Source organism: Larus michahellis, chromosome 3 (assembly GCF_964199755.1).
Source record: "Larus michahellis chromosome 3, bLarMic1.1, whole genome shotgun sequence".
Classification (NCBI taxonomy): domain Eukaryota; kingdom Metazoa; phylum Chordata; class Aves; order Charadriiformes; family Laridae; genus Larus; species Larus michahellis.
In genome coordinates this window covers 25,101,125-25,119,484 of record NC_133898.1, presented here as the reverse complement: position 1 = coordinate 25,119,484, position 18,360 = coordinate 25,101,125, and positions in this window count along the sequence as shown.

Here is an 18,360-nt window from a genome sequence, read left to right as displayed (position 1 = left end):
CAGGGTATTCATTTGTCAGACTTCCATACCAGGTAAACAGGAATGGTTTTTATTATTTTTTTTTATTTGGATACATGTATTTGTCTCAGCTGTGGTAGCCACCAGAGGTACACATAGACTAGGTCTAGGTCATACCTTCAGCTTTCCTGCAAGCTAGCCCTCTCTAGAGGTGAAGGCACCACATCAGTACACCTGATCGAAAAGCTCTCATTTGATTTTTTTTTTTAGAGAGCACCTAAAGCTGGATGCCATAAGTACCTACCAATGTATATGCAATGCTACAACTTACATGTTTAAATATATAAGAAATAACAGGGGTATATATGTCATATTCTTTGGGGCAAGTTTTAAATAGTCACAGCTTATGAACCTTACTGCATCATCTCAGCAATACCTGGGCGACAGCTCCAGCTCCATCATTTGAGATATTCTGAAGCTTCTTTTATTTTGCACCAGGATGTCTGCAACTTTTCATCCATCTTCAGATACTTCCTGCATCAGACACACAGTGCCAGAAGAGAAATATCTGGGGCACCTTCTCAGCTGAAGGGATAAAAAGAGCAATGTGAGTAGAGGAGACAGTTCCAGAACATCTTTATTTTAAACAAAGGACTGTTGATATAGGACTCTACCCAAACCCCATCACCAAGGAGAATTTACCTCAGCTAAACTCAAGAGCCTGCCTGTGTATTGCAGCACCATAATTCGCAGTTCAGTATTTTTGAAAAATAAACAAAGACTTTTGGATGAAACAGAAAAAAAGGTGCAGAGGTGGAAGAATCAGGAAGATTCTGTTCTAGGATATATTTACTGAGGAAGCACTTTCAGGACATCTCCCCACAACCAGGGAGGATTATAGCAAGGCACTACAGCATGCTTAAACCAAAGAACCTTGTCTCATTTGGTGTAATTTTCTCAGCTTCCTTGGTACCACAGTCCAAGAGCACCTTTGAACATCGGTGACACAGGCAAACTGCTGCTTCGTTCAGATAACCCAGGGGAAGGAAAGGCAAAGTGAGGTCCAAAACCATGGCTGACAAATCAGCCAGCGCCCTCAGAGTCAGTAGAGTTCATTCAGCTGAAGACCAAGCCCTGTTTATATATTGTTTTTCACCTCAGAGGAATAAAGTTGCCATCATAGAAATGCTTTCAGGGTTGCCTTGCTAAAGCAACCTTGGTGAACCCTGCTATTCATCACAGCAGCACATTTGACCACTGCAGTCCCCAGTAAATCAAAACATGCCAGGATGTCTAATTCTTAATCAACATTTTTGAGTTTCCTCTCCCCAAACACCACCTTAGGAAAAAAAATAGAGAGGATGCCAGTTTCCCTGCTGGTGTAAATGAATATACTTCCATTGAAATGAAGAAGCTTCAGCCAATTTAAACAAGCTGAAAAATTTGGGCCTGGTGCTGTTTCTGCTCCTGCTTAGAGTGGGTTTTAGATCCTGCAGAGTTCTTGCGGGAGGAGTAACAACGGAACAGTTACCTTCTAAAGCAGCTTTCAGGCAAAGGTTTGCAGTCCTTGACAGAGGAGATCTCATTACCCACAAGTTTTAGTTCAGGCAAAGGAAGAAGTGACTTGTCCAAGTCTCTCTGGTAAACAACAGCCAAACAAGGATATGCCCAAGCCCTGGAGACCAGGTTTCAGAGTGCCTGTTTCACAATTATGTTTAACCAAATATCTTTTCAATGAGGGACTTTAAAATGAGGAACCCTTTCATATTTTTTTTTTAATTGCTCAAAACCACAGCTACCATGTTGAGACACGTTTCTGAGCTTTAAAAAAAGGCTGCTTTCAACATTCCTAATTTTCACTGTTTATAAGCCATGACTTTACTGAATGATTTTTTTTTCCTGTGTAGTTGAATATGCCCTGTATCTAGAGGGTAATTTTGGCTTTAATCTGCTCTAAACGCTAGAATGTCGGACAAGTGAAGCATTTGATGGTGATGATAATGAGTAGCCCATTAAAGGTAATTTTTAAGAAGTTAATGAGCTCTCACTAAGGGACTGACACATACTGTAATGAAAAATGTTTGCATAAAGAATATAACTTTCTTGCTATTTATTTTACTTTATAGAGAATCTATAAAACTTTTTAATATGCCTTCAATTAATTCAGCAGTTTAGGCAGCGCTTGAGTTTTATTCTTGTTTTGCCAGAGTAGGATACAGAAATCTCGTTTTCTAAGGAAAGCAACTGATATCTCAATTAATCACTCTCTTCTGCCACCCCATTCTCTATTGAATGTCCAGGGATTCATTTTTTCCCCCCTGCTTAATTAAGGGAACTCAGCAACAAAGTGATTTAGTGATAATGACACTTGCCATTTCTTTGGCTGTGTAGTCACTGTTAGCCACTATTTGAATTTACCAGCATAAATAAAGCCCTTCAGTGACTAAACAAAGTTAAAGTAGCAATAAATTAAGCCTGCCATGTACACTTGGTTAAACCTTTAGCCAACATAAATACAAGCGGCCTTTTGCTGTGATTTGCTTGGTACAATGACATCATACATTTCCAAACAGAACATCAAGACCACAGCCAAAAAGCTAACACAATTCCCTTACGTGAATCAAATTGCAACAATCTAGAGTTTGTTGCACTGACTGTTCAGTTTCTGGCTTCTACACCCTCTGCTCTCATGTGACCGCATTATAAAATAATCTATATGGTGATCGCAATTTCGCATTTTCTGCATGATTACGTTTTGGCAAGGGGGCTCCCTATGTCATCTCTCTCTGCAGGAATGCTTTGAAAGTTATCGAAAAGTCAGAATTTGCCAGCTCAGAGTCAAATCCAAGCTTTTCCTCCTGAAGCAGATCCTAGGAGGAATAAAGGCCACAAAGGGCCGTGACCAGACACAGAGAGAAAGTAAAAAAAGACACCAGAAGTCCCAAGCAGAGGCTGTGCTAACCAGAGATAAACCTAGCTAGGGCTGATGAAAGGCACCTACGCCTTTTTGCATGACAAAATGTTTAGGTGCTGGAGAGGAAAACAAGGGGGTGCAGGGGGACAAGAGAACTATCACACTATCTTAGTGGGAGGTGTCCCTTGCTCATGGCAGGGGGGTTGGAAAGAGATGATCTTTACGGTCCCTTCCAACCCAAACTGTTCAATGATTTTCTCAAAGCAGGCCTAGACCATAATTCTGCTCACCTTCTGATCCATTAGAGCCTTCTCCCAGGGAAGGTGTCCACATTGCAGGACAATGTACAGCCCAGAGACACCTGAGCTACCCTTACAGAAAGCAGCTTCATTACTGAGAAGAGTCACAGCACAGAGCACCAACCTCAGGAAGCATTCGCTTAGTGTATCAAAGCCCAGGTCAGAGGCACAAACCTCCACAGCAAGGCAGCATCTGAAACCTTCTTTCAGAAGTAGAGCTGCTCCTCCTGAGGGTTTTTATCCCTTGCAGGGTTGACCTTGGCCAGCTGGGACTAATAGCAAAGCACTGGGCTCCTTTTCGTAGGATAAAGGAAGGTGCTCAGCTGGTTCCCATCAGGCAGCGCTAGTCACACTGCTCAGGGTAGAACAAGCATCTCTCCTGCTGCACCTGTGAATAGCACTTCCAAAAGCACAGCAGGCAGCTTTGCTAGACTACCACACAGCTAATTTTGTGCTACTGCTGCTTAAAAAAAAACTCATAAAAATAAAACGAAACCAGAGGTGTTAGTGGATGCTGAGCCTGCCTCTGAGCAGATAAACCCCATCCTCAGGTATCTGTGAGCTTCTGTATGACAGTGAGTTAGCAGAGAATTACGGAGCCCTTGTGAGCTACTGGAATGGAAGGGAAAATACTCTCTGCTTTCTGCTCTTTTTCCCTTGTACTCCTGCAGCAGCCAGGTTAACCCAGAACTACAACTTACTTTTAAAGAATCACGCTCTTGCATTTGTTCTCTAGTAACAATTGCTTCACTAAGTAAAGCAAGCCAATTAAATTTCTTAATGTAAGAAGGAAGCAAATGAAAAATTGCATCACAGACACGTTATTGATCCAGAGATGAGCAAAGGCTGAAAGAGAGGGAATACCTCTCTGTGCACAAAATACAATTAAAAAACCAAAAAACTTTAAAACTAATTGGTTTGAACTTTATGGTGAAGGCATAAAAATGGTAGTGAGAACATTTTGCCTGAACCATTTTTGTGCTGAGCTGTATGATTTTGTCACTTTATATTTTCATCATGAAAGTTGTGTTGAAAGAGGAGCGCTAGAAAAATATGATGAGGCTAGACTTCACAACAGATTATACTTTTACAATATTTTAAAAACAAAGAGAGAGCAAAGTCACTCATATAGCAGCTTTTCTCCAGTCTCTCTTTATTCTTCTAAGCCTGTGTTGAGTAATAATTTTTGCCTTCTAAATCATGACATATTAAGCATGAAAAAGACTTCCCATCCTTTGTTTTCCCTCCCTTTCTTTTTATTATTCCTTTTGAAAGATCTGCAAAAGGCTGAAATATCATCCAGGCCTCTATGAAGCCAATCAGCACAATGCTTATTAAGCACAACACAGAAGACGTGATCTATTTTTAATTAAGCCATCTTTGAACAATGCAATGTAAGGAACCTGGCTTTTGAACTGCAAGGCAATCACTGAATGGATGGTGAGTGAAATAAAAGTAAACAGGAGGAGGAATTCCAAATACAGGGAGGGCTCAGAGGGGATTTTAAAATAATAATAAAAAATTTCTCTCAAGGGAAGAAAAAATGAAGATTTTTCTTATCATAATTTTGAGGGTGCATTTCATTCCCTATTTTGACTCACTTTTCAAAGCCACATCAGGTTGTTTGTAGAAACAATTTGTTAGCAAATACATGGTTCTCCTCTGCCCGGAACATTAGAAACTGCAACATATATACAACACTTACTGATGTTTAAGTATCAATCAGATTGTGTATTATTTGAGCAAAGTACACATTCAAGTCCACTTTACACCGTTATGGAACAGACTAAACAAACCTGACCTCAGGGGTGACCCTCATAGGATCCCTAAAGATTGCAAATGTATAGTAGGCAGTCACCAGGAGACATTTACAGCCTGGTAATGGCATGCAAATGACACTCTGTCTCTGTAACGCGGCCAAATTCTGGGGTTGTATATGAGAGTAATTTCCTGAAGAATTTGGGGAAAATGTGATACTTTTCCTTTTATGTATGAAATTCACAACATCTCATCCTTTTACTAGAGGACTGCGGGGAAAGCGCTGACAAACTTATCGCCAAGCCGTACTGTTCCCTGTAGCAGCACCTCTCCAAAACTCGCCCTCCGTAAGCAGAGTGGGCACGTTTCCCCAGTACACAGAGAGAGCCCAGTATGCCGAGACTGGCTTCCACACCCCAGAAAACATGCTCAGCACCTCACCGAGCTCTCTCCGTGAAGCATTCTCCTCCAGGGCCCAGCTTCAGGCTGGAGATGAGGGGAGAGGCTCTGAATTGCCCTGCGGAGGATCCGTTCTCCCTCTCCAACATTTATACAGGGTGCAAGGAAACTGGCTGGGGTTGGCTCCTTAAAATCAGTCGATGGGAATCCTACTCGTTCCCCTCAGGGCTGCATTTTTTTAAGAGAACATATGCAGTGATACAGATGGTTCAGCATGAGTGAAGCTGTCTAGTGGGTCTCATGCCAGTACAATGGGTGAAGGCTTAGCTTTGGTTGCTCCATCACTGAGGATTAGGCCAATTTTCACAGCGGCAGACACACCTACACGTCACAGATGTAACTTCTTGTCCACACAGCTCATATCTTTCTTGGCGCTTTCAGTGCTGTAGCTGTGTTATTCCAGTTTTGCTTCAAGGCTTCCACTGCAGCTGTGTATACACTTGCCATAAATCAGCTTATCTGTTCCCAATGGAGCTCTTAGCAGAGGAAAAGAGACAGGGAGGGAAAGGTAAATGCATCTTCCACAAGCGCTTGTACTTTTATGTATGCTGGCTAGTAAAGGACCAGGATCATCCTGGCGTAACACAGAGGAACCCACTTGTGGTTCCACCCCGGGCTTTGAGGAAACAGCCCACTCTAGCCATGCGGAGTAGCAGCTCCCAAAGGACAGCATGCCATGGCCACGTTCCCTCACTCCGTTTTTACGACAGCTCACACATGGACATCTGTTTTAAGACATTCTTATGACCGCAGGGACTCAGGAGGGCTTTCTTCCTCCCAACCTGGACATAAGACTTCCGCTGTCCATTGGGGACCTCCCTAACATTACCTGTGCTTTTATCACGTCGCTGATGTGTGGCCACAGTCTATTCCATGCACAGGCACATCATGGATTACTAAAAGCAAAATCCAAAGAAGAGTATAGCAGGTCCACTTTTTTGCACCACTTTTCAAGGGGTGTATTTGGTACGCATATCATGCAATTTCTTTCCCCTACAAGACACTGGTTACTACCTGGAGACAGCCCTGTACAACAAGGACTCATGCCAATGAATTATGTGGCCCAATAGGTCAGGATTCTTCTGTTTGCAGTGACTGCATTAAAGGGAGGCACTGGGAAACTCGGCCAAATGTAATAAAGCTGTGCTAATTTAACATAGTTGCTGTGTGGAGCGCTTAGGCAGACATGGGGCTTAATTTGGAACGTCCATCTAGCTTCCTCAAGGTACTGCTGTTTAAGGTTAACCTTACACAAGGACTACACAAGGACTGCACAGAGAAAAAGTGTTGGGCTCCTAAACTTTCTGACAAAATAAGATTCAGTGAGATTTTGTCGCTTTCAAGACCCACTCCAGACATTTCTTCCTTTTCCCGGTGCCCCCCTTTCTTTCCTCTTCCCAGAATCGCACTGCTGGTAAACTGTTTTCTTCCAATATATAACATTAGAAACCTATGGGTATTTTCCTTTCCTCTGCAGTTCCAGCCTCTTCTGGGGAATTAAGTTATGCATACTGCATGAAAATAGGACCACAGGCTGGGCCTCTACAAGCTGCTAATTGAAAACCTTGTCAGAAGTAGGAGGAAGTGGCAAGAAACTTGGCAGGCCCTCACGCTTTTCATGCCGTACTTAGCTCTTGGTACTTATGAATGGCAGCTCTGCAGTGCTTTGCAGAGGTTTACAAGTTGTGCCAGTGCTGTCTCTGCAATTATAGAACAACATGTTCTTCTCTACGAGCTGAAAAAAGAAGAGAGCGATTATATCCAGAAGGCCACCTCCTGTGTTTTTCATCCAGGTAATGCTGCCACTGAAATGAAAGTGAAGAAGACAGAAGACAAGACCTCACATCAAACATATCAGACAAGCATGGCTATCAGCTACAGAAAAAGCTGATGAGGCAATGTTATTCTTAGAAAAAAAAAAATAACGTGTGCTAGATTCCTGGCCAGTCTTAGGCTGTAGTAGGTAAGGAAGTGAAAGAGGGCAAAAAGGAAGATGCCTGGACCTGATCCCGTGGTTCTCAGTTGAATCCTGCTTCAAAACAGCAACTCACACGGGAGCTGAAGAATCCAGCCCCATTAAAAATTACTACAAATTACCTGATATGAAATGCTTACATTATGAAAACAGGGATGATTTTGCATCTGTTAATGAGGATAATGACTAATATATTCAGGCAGTAGACGTGACAGCTGTCTGTATGTTTTTAGGGGCATGTATTTTTAGATGCCATTTACCTCCAAACATATTAACTACTACATTCTTCCAAAGTGCTCCAAACCTCCAAAGCTTAAGAATGCAGGTTAAATTTCTTTCTGCTTCTGCATCACTCAGTTACATCACTCTGTCTCATTATTTGAAAGCTCTCCTGAATCTGCCACTCAGATCCTCAGCTAAGTGCTATGGTAAAGGGAAATGGCTAATGCCAACATGAAACAAAACAAATGTGAAATCACAGTCCACAGAAACACTGCTTAGAGACAACTGCACTGCCCGCTGCTCCATTTTAACTAGTTTAATCGCTTGCTGACCAAGCAGGGCTTATAACTGTTAAGGAATATATGTTTGTATTTCTCTCCTATTTTTCAAAACCAAAGATTTGCAAGACGAACTCCAGTTTTAAGACAAAAGTCACCCCATTAAATCTTAACAGATGTTTCTCAAGTTTAGAAGATTAAGAAAGATTTCAGCATCAAAAATCAAAGAAAATATTCTATGACCTTAAAAAAGGATAAATCGCAAAGCTCTAAACAAACCAGAAGTCCACTTTGACAGCTGCATCTGACTGAATTGATGAGGTGCTATTGATGTTTGGATTAAACTATGCCTCTGTGATCAAGTACTCAAACATGGGATAAAAGAGGAATATATTCTTTAATCCCACCAACTAATTTTGTGTAGGCAGCAGTTGCAGAAAGCAGTGGTTACAGAACAAACGTTGGAAGTGGCTTCACTTTTGCTTATTGACAAAGCTATTTTTATTTCATTAATTCACCAAGTATACTATCAGCGTTTAAACTAACACGGGGAAATCTATATCAGGCACAGTATTCTCCACAAACAAATCACTGAAAATTTCAAAGTCATTAAAGGTAGAATCGATAGGATATGATTCTGAAGGGCTAGGAAGATGCAGTGCTAAAGTGTAATAGAAAAATTAGATATTGATTTTTTTATATAATCTTGATAAACAGAGTAAACAACACAGGAGATTCCAGTTCTGTTTTTATAGCATCTCTTCTCCAAAAAGGGAAAGGGTTAAGAGACAGTTAAGTCACTTGTTAATTACTGTCTTCATCTATCACTCTGTAACCCTAGAAACTTGCCACCTCTAGCAGAAGACTACATTACCTGTGCTTTCCAAAACTCCTAGCAAGGGCGGAACCAAAGCAAAGTTATGCATTAGATGCTACGTTACTAGGAATCCAGATCGGAGAAACTCTAAACTTAAAAACTAGCCAGCTGGACGCCTGGATCCTCATCAGGCCACAATTGGGAAAGGGCTTTGGAGCAAATGAGAAGCAGACCTGTAACGTTTAAAGGGTGGCACTGTGTCCGCTGCTGTGTGCTGGGATACCTCCTGGAGTTCAGACCCATCATGAGAAGGATGCTGTATGAAGGGATGGGAAAGAGTCTGGCTACTTGCAGAAAGTCCAGTCCCAGGCTGACGCTGGGTTGTGCCATGGACTGTCAACACACGAAGCCCTGCAACCCGAGCAAGCAGCTGGGCACACCATTTTCTGGAGCAGAAAGGCCTGTGTTGAAAAAAAGGCTCTTGGGACATAGGGATCCCAGATCCACAGGAGGCAGGCACAGAGAGAGGGAAAACTCACATGTAGTAAATTTGTGTTCCAAGTAAATCTTCCCCACTCATGCACACAAAACAACATCTGAATATTTTTTTCACTTGAGGCACTCAAGAATGTGATTCTGAAGTAATTTACTGGAGAATGATGTCATTTTAGGGGAATGACTCCCATCAGTAAATATTTACTGTTAGCATCCTTTCACTAAAATAAAGGGGAAAAATGTCTCCTGAAGAGATCAAAGGATACAGTAAAGGTAGGCAGCCAGTCACAGAGCAGACTCTGTGGTCGGCGGGTGAATCCACTGAAGTCAGTGGCAAACTTCTCATTGGTTTCAAAAAAGCAAGGACTTCACCTCTAATTCTTTCCCCATCTGCCTCTTTTTGTAACTTCTGTTTCTCTTAACATACAGGTATGTTAAGATAAAATACCTGCTCTTTCCATACAGGTATGGAACACCTACTTTCAGATCCAGATTTGCACGCACTGTTATTTTATTGGGCATGCGTAAGTAGAAGAAAGATTTATAATTCTGAGAACTGCTTCTGAGAAGAGCCAAGCACTCCCAAGTTGAACTGAACTAACCCATACATTTTGCAGGGTTAGGCCCAAATTAACCAAAAGCAGCTGCCTTGCATTCAAGAGAGGCAGCAAAAGGGACAAATGATACCATGAACCGTAAAAGGGAATAATGAAAAGTATGGATGGTCTCTTCACCTGACTCGGAAACCTAAAAAAGGTATATTCTCAGCTTTGGGATAGTCTAGACTCTTTATCATTTCTCCAAGCACAATTATATACACATTTGCATGAAGAGGTTGGATACAAGAAGAACTTTACATTGCTATCAGTTTAGCCTGTCTTTACAGTCACTTGTGCTTGAAGGCTGCAAAAACACACAACAATATGACTGGAAAACACCAGATGAGAAAATGTATATGGTAATATGTCCATGTATTAATGGTTATTTATATAGAAGTATCGTGGTTTTATGTTGTAGGAAAATACACAGAATATTGACAAAATGCCTGAGCCTATTGCCGTGGTTTTTTTATTTTCAGCCGGATAAAATAAATTTTTGCAATTTTTTTTCAAATTCTTTTAAATTCACAAATAGATCTACTTATGCTTCCATAATCATAAATATGAAACCAAGCAACACCACTGGTTATGATTTATATAGCTGATCTGTGACTATTACGCAAAGACAGGTTTTACCATTACAATTATACTTATGTAATTCTGACAGTTTTCTTTGTGTTGCTAGGGAATTCTGTAAACAAACCAAATAAAACCACAGAGTACTTCAATAGCAGTGACAAAATTTCGTAGCCACAATACTGAGAATATAGTCTAATTATTCTATAAACACACTTTGATTTGTTTACTTCAGTGTCAAATTAACTTCAAATATGTAACAACAGTCACTGATTTGATATGGTATACAATACTGCCAGTGACTGCTTTCATTGTAGTGTGTGTAAATCTATCTCTTTTTAAAATGAGTTCATTTCTGAAAGCATCTCTGCCGTACATTGTGAATACTAAACAGGGAAACACATATGCAACTTATTTAAAAGAAAAGTATTTCCAATGAATTTTGCTATGATCCAGCATATTTCAGCTCCATTTTATTTTTCCTTTTGCACAGTAGAAGGAATAATTTTTAGGAAGATTAATAACTCGTGACTTAGAGAAACAAATTATAATCTCACTGGGGAAAAATGAGCCAAACTAACCTCATCTCCATCCACGCAATTGCCCCAAATCAGTAGACTGTGCTACTTTAAAAGAAAGACAGAACTCTGACCGTTAAAACCAATATATAAAACTGGGACAAAATCAAATTTTTTGAGCAGTTGCAAAGAACATGCACTGAAGCTGCAAAGAGATGCGCTGAAGAAACAAATGATTACACTGTGTTTTTCATTTCATACTATATTTAACTGAACTGTAATCTAGGGAAAACACCAATGGCTTGCAAAAAGATTCAGATGTGGGATTTTTGTTCTTTTTCGGGAGCTCTTTTCTGGGGAGTGGTACAAGGGTTGCTGCATACCATGACCATCAGTGGTGGCAAGTAACAAATTCGGTAATGACAGCCACTGCCTCTGCACAAATTACTTTGAAGTGGCTTGTGATATGTACACCAAAGCTTGGAAAACCCTGGCTTGGATCATAAAGTGCCTTTCACAGAGAAGGATCTCCAAATGGTTTACAAACTGCACGCTCTATAGACAGGTCAGAAGCCCACCCACTGAAGCAAGGCCAGCTAAGGACAGAAGGAGACCGCCAAATGGCATCTGTAAAGCTAAATAAGATAATTATGCAGAAAAAAAGAAAGAACATTAGTCCCATATTCTGCCAGTGACGGCTGTTTCTGCTCATTTGCCCACATAGTACTGGGAGGTGTGACAATATCCAGTGGACAAATTTCCCTTTCAGCAAGTAAGGAGTTAATGTCTCGCTCACCGGAGTCATGTGTATAAAGCAGAGAAAAGAAGGCAGGATCAGACCTGTCCCAGAAACCAGAAGGTAAACGAACAGAGGGTGGAAGCAAGGGCAGGTAGCCTGGGAGGAACGCAGAGAAGTTGTCCAAGCAGCCAGGGATCAGGTTAGGAAAGCTAAAGCCAGATAGAGTTAAATTTGCCAGGGATGTCAAGGGCAACAAGAAAAGCTTCTACAGGTACATCACTGATAAAACGAAGACTAGGGAAAATGTAGGCCCACTCCAGAAAGAAATGGGAGACCTCGTTACCTGGGATATGGAGAAGGCTGAGGTACTCAACGACATCCAGAGGGACCTGGACAGGCTTGAGAGGTGGGCCTGTGCAAACCTCATAAAGTTCAACAAGGCCATGTCCTGCACCTGGGTCTGGGCAATCCCAAGCACAAATCCAGGCTGGGAGGTGAATAGATTGAGAGTAGCCCTAAGTAGAAGGACTTCAGGGTGTTGGTGGATGAGAAGCTTAACATGACCCAGCAAAGCGTGCTCACAGCCCAGAAAGCCAACCCCACGCTGGGCTGCATCCCCAGCAGCGTGGCCAGCAGGGCGAGGGAGGGGATTCTGCCCCTCTGCTCCACTCTGGGGAGATCCCCCGCAGGGCTGCCTCCAGCTCTGGGGCCACCAACATCAGAAGGACACGGACCTGTTGGAGCGGGGCCAAAGGAGGCCCCGAAGGCGCTCAGAGGGCTGGAGCACCTCTGCTGTGAGGACAGGCTGAGAGAGTTGGGGCTGTTCAGCCTGGAGAAGAGAAGGCTCCGGGGAGACCTTAGCTCTAAGTCCCTAAAGCTTCCAGTCCCTAAAGGGACTACAGGAAAGATGGGGAGGGACTCTTGATCAGGGAGTGTAGTGATGAGATGAGGGGTAACGGTTTTACACTTAAAGAGGGGAGATTTAGATTAGGTATCAGGAAGCAATTCTTGACTGTGAGGGTGGTGAGACACTGGCCCAGGTTGCCCAGAGCAGCTGTGGCTGCCCCATCCCTGGAGGTGTTCAAGGCCAGGCTGGATGGGGCTTTGAGCAACCTGGTCTGGTGGGAGGTGTCCCTGCCCAGGGCAGGGGGTTGGAACTGGGTGATCTTCAAGGTCCCTTCCAACTCAAACCATTCTGTGACTCTATGATTCTATGAAAAATGTTAGTAATGAGAGCTATCACTCATGTCCACGGTCTCTTGGGACTGGACTGGCAAATTTTCTCCCCCTGGGCATAAAGTTTTGTGGTTTCAGTAGGCAAGGCAGAATGCAATAATCCATGCTGGAATTTCTTCGGGAGACCAACCACCCCCTTCTTCCCTCTCTGGAAATAGCAAGACCTGCAATAAGGTGGAAAAGATGAAACCGCATTTTCTAATCCTCATAATAGTAGGCCTACATCAGGTCTGTGTAAGACACTGACTCAAATGCATACATCCCTTTAACTCCCTGCCACGTGGCTTTACTACCACGGAAGATGTGACTGCATCCCTGTCTGCTGTGACAAAGAGCAAAACATTTCTGTTGCAACAACTGAAATGTCAAAATATTGCAGAAAAACATTGGAAGTTTTGGGGATCCTATCTCGCCTTGTACAGGAACCTCCCAGGGTTTTGAGAACAAAGAAGACAGAAGACTATCATCTTGGCAATATTTAGAGATGGATGAAACAAACTCCTATGAGTCATTCAGGAAAACAAAGCCAGCTGAACAGCTGATGACAATACTGGACTGGCATCCTTTCTGGCTCTGGCATGGAAAGTGATAATAAACAAATGGATTCTAGGGTAAAACAGTTGTGGAGAAAAGATGTGAAAAAGCCACATAAAGAAGTGTTGTATTTCCTCTGGGACATAAAAACCAGCTCCACAAAGGCTCCCTATTTACCTTTATCTTCAAAGATTGGTGAAGAAATAAATTGAGGAAATGAGCTAGGAAAAGGCAGAGGATGTGCCACCACACCAGGTCAGCCCCCCAGCACACACCGATAGCAGTACTGCTCAGGTTCCTTCAGCCCTCTGGTCTCTACACAAACACTTGTTGAGTTGTCTCACTCCTCTTCTGGTATGGGACACCTAAGGAAGCCTTGACTTCACAGAGATCCCAGTGACTGGGTATTGTGGAAAGCACTTGGTCCCAGGATGTTAATGTGCATGCAGTGTAATCATCAGCAAGACTCCACAGCGGACTCCAGTGTTCCCAGCCGTGCACCTAAACGGCACTGAGCAGAGACACAAGGACTCATGCCCTTTAAAGGTGTAAAATCTGGAAGGAAGAAAATACTGGATTTACTGTCATTAAGCCGAAACAATCTAGGGACTCATGGAGAGCTTAGAGTTTTAATACTTGTGAGGTAGAAATTGCGGAAATTAACAATGAAGTTGTGGAAATTAGAGGCTATTATTACAAAGCCTCTATTTAAGGGATAATGTTCTTGGCAGAGAAATATACGAGGCAATAAATTGCATTAGTAGGTGATTATATTCCCAAAGCAAAAACTGCAGTGATGGCTGAATAAGTAACCACAAACACCATTAAACAACAAAGGAAAGGATAAAAGCCATGAGATCGTGCCTTCTAAAAATATTTCATACACACACATTATTTTCCTCCATTATTAGTGCACTTAGGAGTCTTGTGCTTCATCCTTCTTAGCGTTTCCATATTTACCCAAGTCGTACAGATGGAGTCTAAAGGAATTCAGTTCAGAGGTGGGCCTTGGACACCTGACCCACCTGATACCCATTGGTAAGCATATACAGATGGTTTGCAGATCAAGTTCATGGGTCGGGAAACATTTTCAGCTTCTCAGAGTCCAGTATAGTTCTGCACTACCACTACCACAAGGGGACAGTAAGAAATCAAGGGGAAAGGACCATCTTCCCAGAAATCTGTGGTCCGAGCCAAGTGTGGGGCACTTCCACTTATACAGATAATACCTACCTCTAGGACAGAGCACTAGATCAGCCTCTCAGCCTGACTGGGGTATCATTCTCCCCACTCCGGGCTCTTAGTTCTCCAAAAAACTGACTCCTCCCTCCCACTTATTCAGGGTGAATATCATCCAAAGGAAGTAACTCTTCCAGCACACAACACATATGGTTAGCTGAAGCAAAGCAAACTATGAAATACAGCAAGGGCTGTATCTTCATCTTTCCTGTACTTTCTGTTTTGCAGCTTGAGGCTCTGATGGCTCTTCAGCTATTCCAAGGCTGCTAACAAGGATTCCCTTTCTTCCCTCATTATGTATGGCTGAAAAATTGTAACTGTTTCGCCAGCTCTGAGCCTCACTGCCATTATTCCTGCCTCCCTCACGTCACTATAAGCTTGCTTTATGTGTATGGAGCATGCACCAACCCCAGGCTACACTTAAAAGTTGCTTGGAAATGGGAGCAGAATGCAACATGCCAGTGTTATGCGCAAATACCTAAGAAAATTTTTCCTCTTCTACAATTTGCAGTGACTGCCAATAGGTTTCCATGAGGGGGAGGTGTAAAAGAGCTGATTTTGCCCTATAAATCGCTGCTTAGCTTGCTGTCCATCTACCTGGATATTACTCAGTTTCCAGAAAAGGAGGGGATGCTTGGGCCTCTGGAAAGACCAGTTTCAAGCTGAGGAAGACCAAGTTCTCTGGCCAGCTTCTACAGGAAATAGAGGGAGACTGATTCCTGCAATGAACTGGTGAAAATTGTGATTTTCTGAAGTCAGGTGCCTGGAACGAGTATCTATCCCTGTCTCCAGAGTTTGGGTTCCCTTCACTAGGGTTACCCTCTGTAAACACACTCTGAAACGGTGGCAGGGTTCTGTGCACAAAAGCTGACTGGCCCTGCCATTAACCCCCCTCTAGCTCATTTAATGAGTTTGTGAGAATTCATTTAATGAGTTTGTGAGAAAGCGTCTCTCTTCTGGTATAGTTTTATGGATGCAAAGAGTGAAGGGCAGAGGTGCAGGGTCTGGCACTTTTTACCTCAGCTGGCTTGGCTGAAGGGAGACCTGTCAGATCTGTCATAAGCCAGGATTAGCACACAAGCATGTACACATTCAGCCTACCCTATTCACCAGCTATCTCAATTCAGCAGCACTCCAAGCCTGAGAACACCTTGGTGAGGCAAGCTTCAAACATTCACCTCACCAGCCCTTTGCCATCTGAGGGGTCCCTGGGTACAAACAGCCATGAAACTCTCCTGGGCAGGAAAGGAAGAAAGGCATTAACTGCAAACTCCTTCCCCAAGGTATTTTCTGCGTGTCCTGAAAGTGGCCCCCTCACACACTTTCAGAGAAGTTTGATTTATTTTCAGCCATCATTTGCTAACCCAATAATCAATAAATTGGTCAATGGTTAACAATCCCGGTTTAAACCAGCCCATCTTGCTTTACCTGTAACGGATTAGGGACAATGCATATGATTCCTTTCTCAGGCAGAGTTATAACACTGGGAAAAAAAAAAAACAACTGGATTGTTTTCAGCTCTCGCAGCTGCCCGCAAAGCCTCAGACATGACAGCAGCAGTATTAAGTGAGCAACGCTCTCACTCTGAGGGCCGGAGATGGTCCCTTTGCCATAAGCATGCATTTTTACCTATGAATGGGTTTCCAGGCCTTAACATCTAAATCAGATGTGCCTCCATTACCTGAGGACTGAAAAGAAGCAAAGCCACATCCAGAGCAGACCTGTTCGGAGGAACGCCTACAGAGTTACCTGAAAGCAATATAAGGCTTTAGGGCGGATTTTACCTCTTTTTCTTTATTTTTCCTACTTATCATAAGAGCCTACAAAAAGGAATATGCCCTTGTGAGTAAGTCTTAACTGAAGAAATTGTTTGCCTGTCTTTTTTAGTATCCAACACAAGGACAATCATAACTTTTTTCCCAAGCATTTTTTTTTTGCCCTCAGTGGAGTCTTCTCTCACTACCTCCTCAAATTTTTACACATCTAAGACAATACCAGCTGCATTGCCAGCTATGCTGCCAGGGCTCTGTGCAAGAACAAAAGTCTGGGGATTTCTAGCACATGCATTTGGTGTGTCAGACACTTCATGGAGTGTTGCAAACCCCCAGTGGAGGCTTTGGATTTGCGTACATTGTCTGTAAGCAAACGCATTTCTTCTGGATTCCTCCATGCTCACAGAGGCCTTGTGCCACTCACTCCTCCGTGCGAGTTGACCAAAGTGGCTTTCAGGCATATGCTGCACCAGGTTATATCTCTGATGAAAGTCACCCCAAGGAAAAATAAATTAGTAGATATCACAGTTCTTTCTGTCCCTTTTTTCCTAAGACCAGATACATTTAAGACACAGAATAAGCAGAAAAAAAGAGTGGAAGCCTCTTTAAAATGTTAACCCTCCTACCGTGGTAATGAAGTTTCTGTGTTTTTCTCCTCACTTCACTCTGACCTCTTCCACCTTAAACAGCATGCTCCATTGCTACCAACGGACTGGGCAGTAACACGCCTTCCAAATCACCTGGTGCCAGCTGATGGTGCAGATAAAAGATCTAAAAAACACCCAGTATGTTGAATCACACTGAGAGTTGTTGGGAGAATTGCTGCAAATTATTGTCCTGAGATTCAGAGAGGAAAAAAAGCCCGCTACCACAAGTAACAGGTAAGGATTTCTATTTCTGCACCTTCAGTAGAGCAATTTGTAGCTGACAGGATCTGACAAGCATCCCACTAGGAAAAAATTACTTCCCCAGATGAGCTTCAAACCCATGGGATCACCAAGGCAGAGGACGGGGAGAAGTGTGTGGGGGCGGGTGGCAGAAAGAAGTTCTCTGCACGCTGAAGTGCAGTCAGATGCAATAAATATCATCAGCAACTGTGCATTGACAAATCATCCTGCCAAGGTCTGCAGCTAAGAAAAAACAGGGACTAAAGTATGTTCTTAATTCAGCATATTCTTAATTTCTGCAAGAACACTGCTGATGTACCCTGGGCATACAGCAGTGCTACCAGATCCTTCCATCAATGCAAGATGATATCTGGTGCAAAACTGAGATCCTGATCTCCCTCTAAAAGGAGGAAAAAAGTATTTTCAAATGAAGAAGATCCTGACGCAGTTCTGGACAGGTAACTTTCCAGAATTTCCCCAATATCTTTTTCTTCTGTGTCTGCTCCTGTGTGGGAACCAAAGCTTAGGAGGGTGAGGTCCTCATAGCCAAGGCCTAGGAAAAAGGTCATTCAATAGGAAGGAAGGCAAAACATCTCACACAAGGTTCACAAAAATACCCCTAACACTACAAAATTATCCATAATGCCAAAGGAACTGCTTGTACCATCTTGAACTGCAGCAGAGAAACATTTCCCTGAGCACTCCTGAGGATTCAGGCAAATTCAGATTGGCTTTCCCCACTCTGGACTCTGTAGTAAATCGGAGCTACCAAAAAATCTAAAGTGCATGGAACATAACTGACTTCTCTGAGATGTTCGGTCTTCTGACAAACTTTCTTGCCAAGACATAAGCGAAAGACAAACAACGCTGGTCTCAGCTTAAGAGATGGAACTGAGTACATAAGCAAACTGTTCAGTAAACTTCACTGCAAATTAAAACGGCCAGTAGCCCAGATTCAGCTATAAGATGGACCCAGCGGGTTGTGCCGCTGTCTGAAAAGGAAGGTGCTCTATCTGCCTGTAAAATAGCTTCTCCTTAGCTGGGTTTAGGGGTCTGCAAGGCCGAAGGGAGGCAGGACCCTGTTC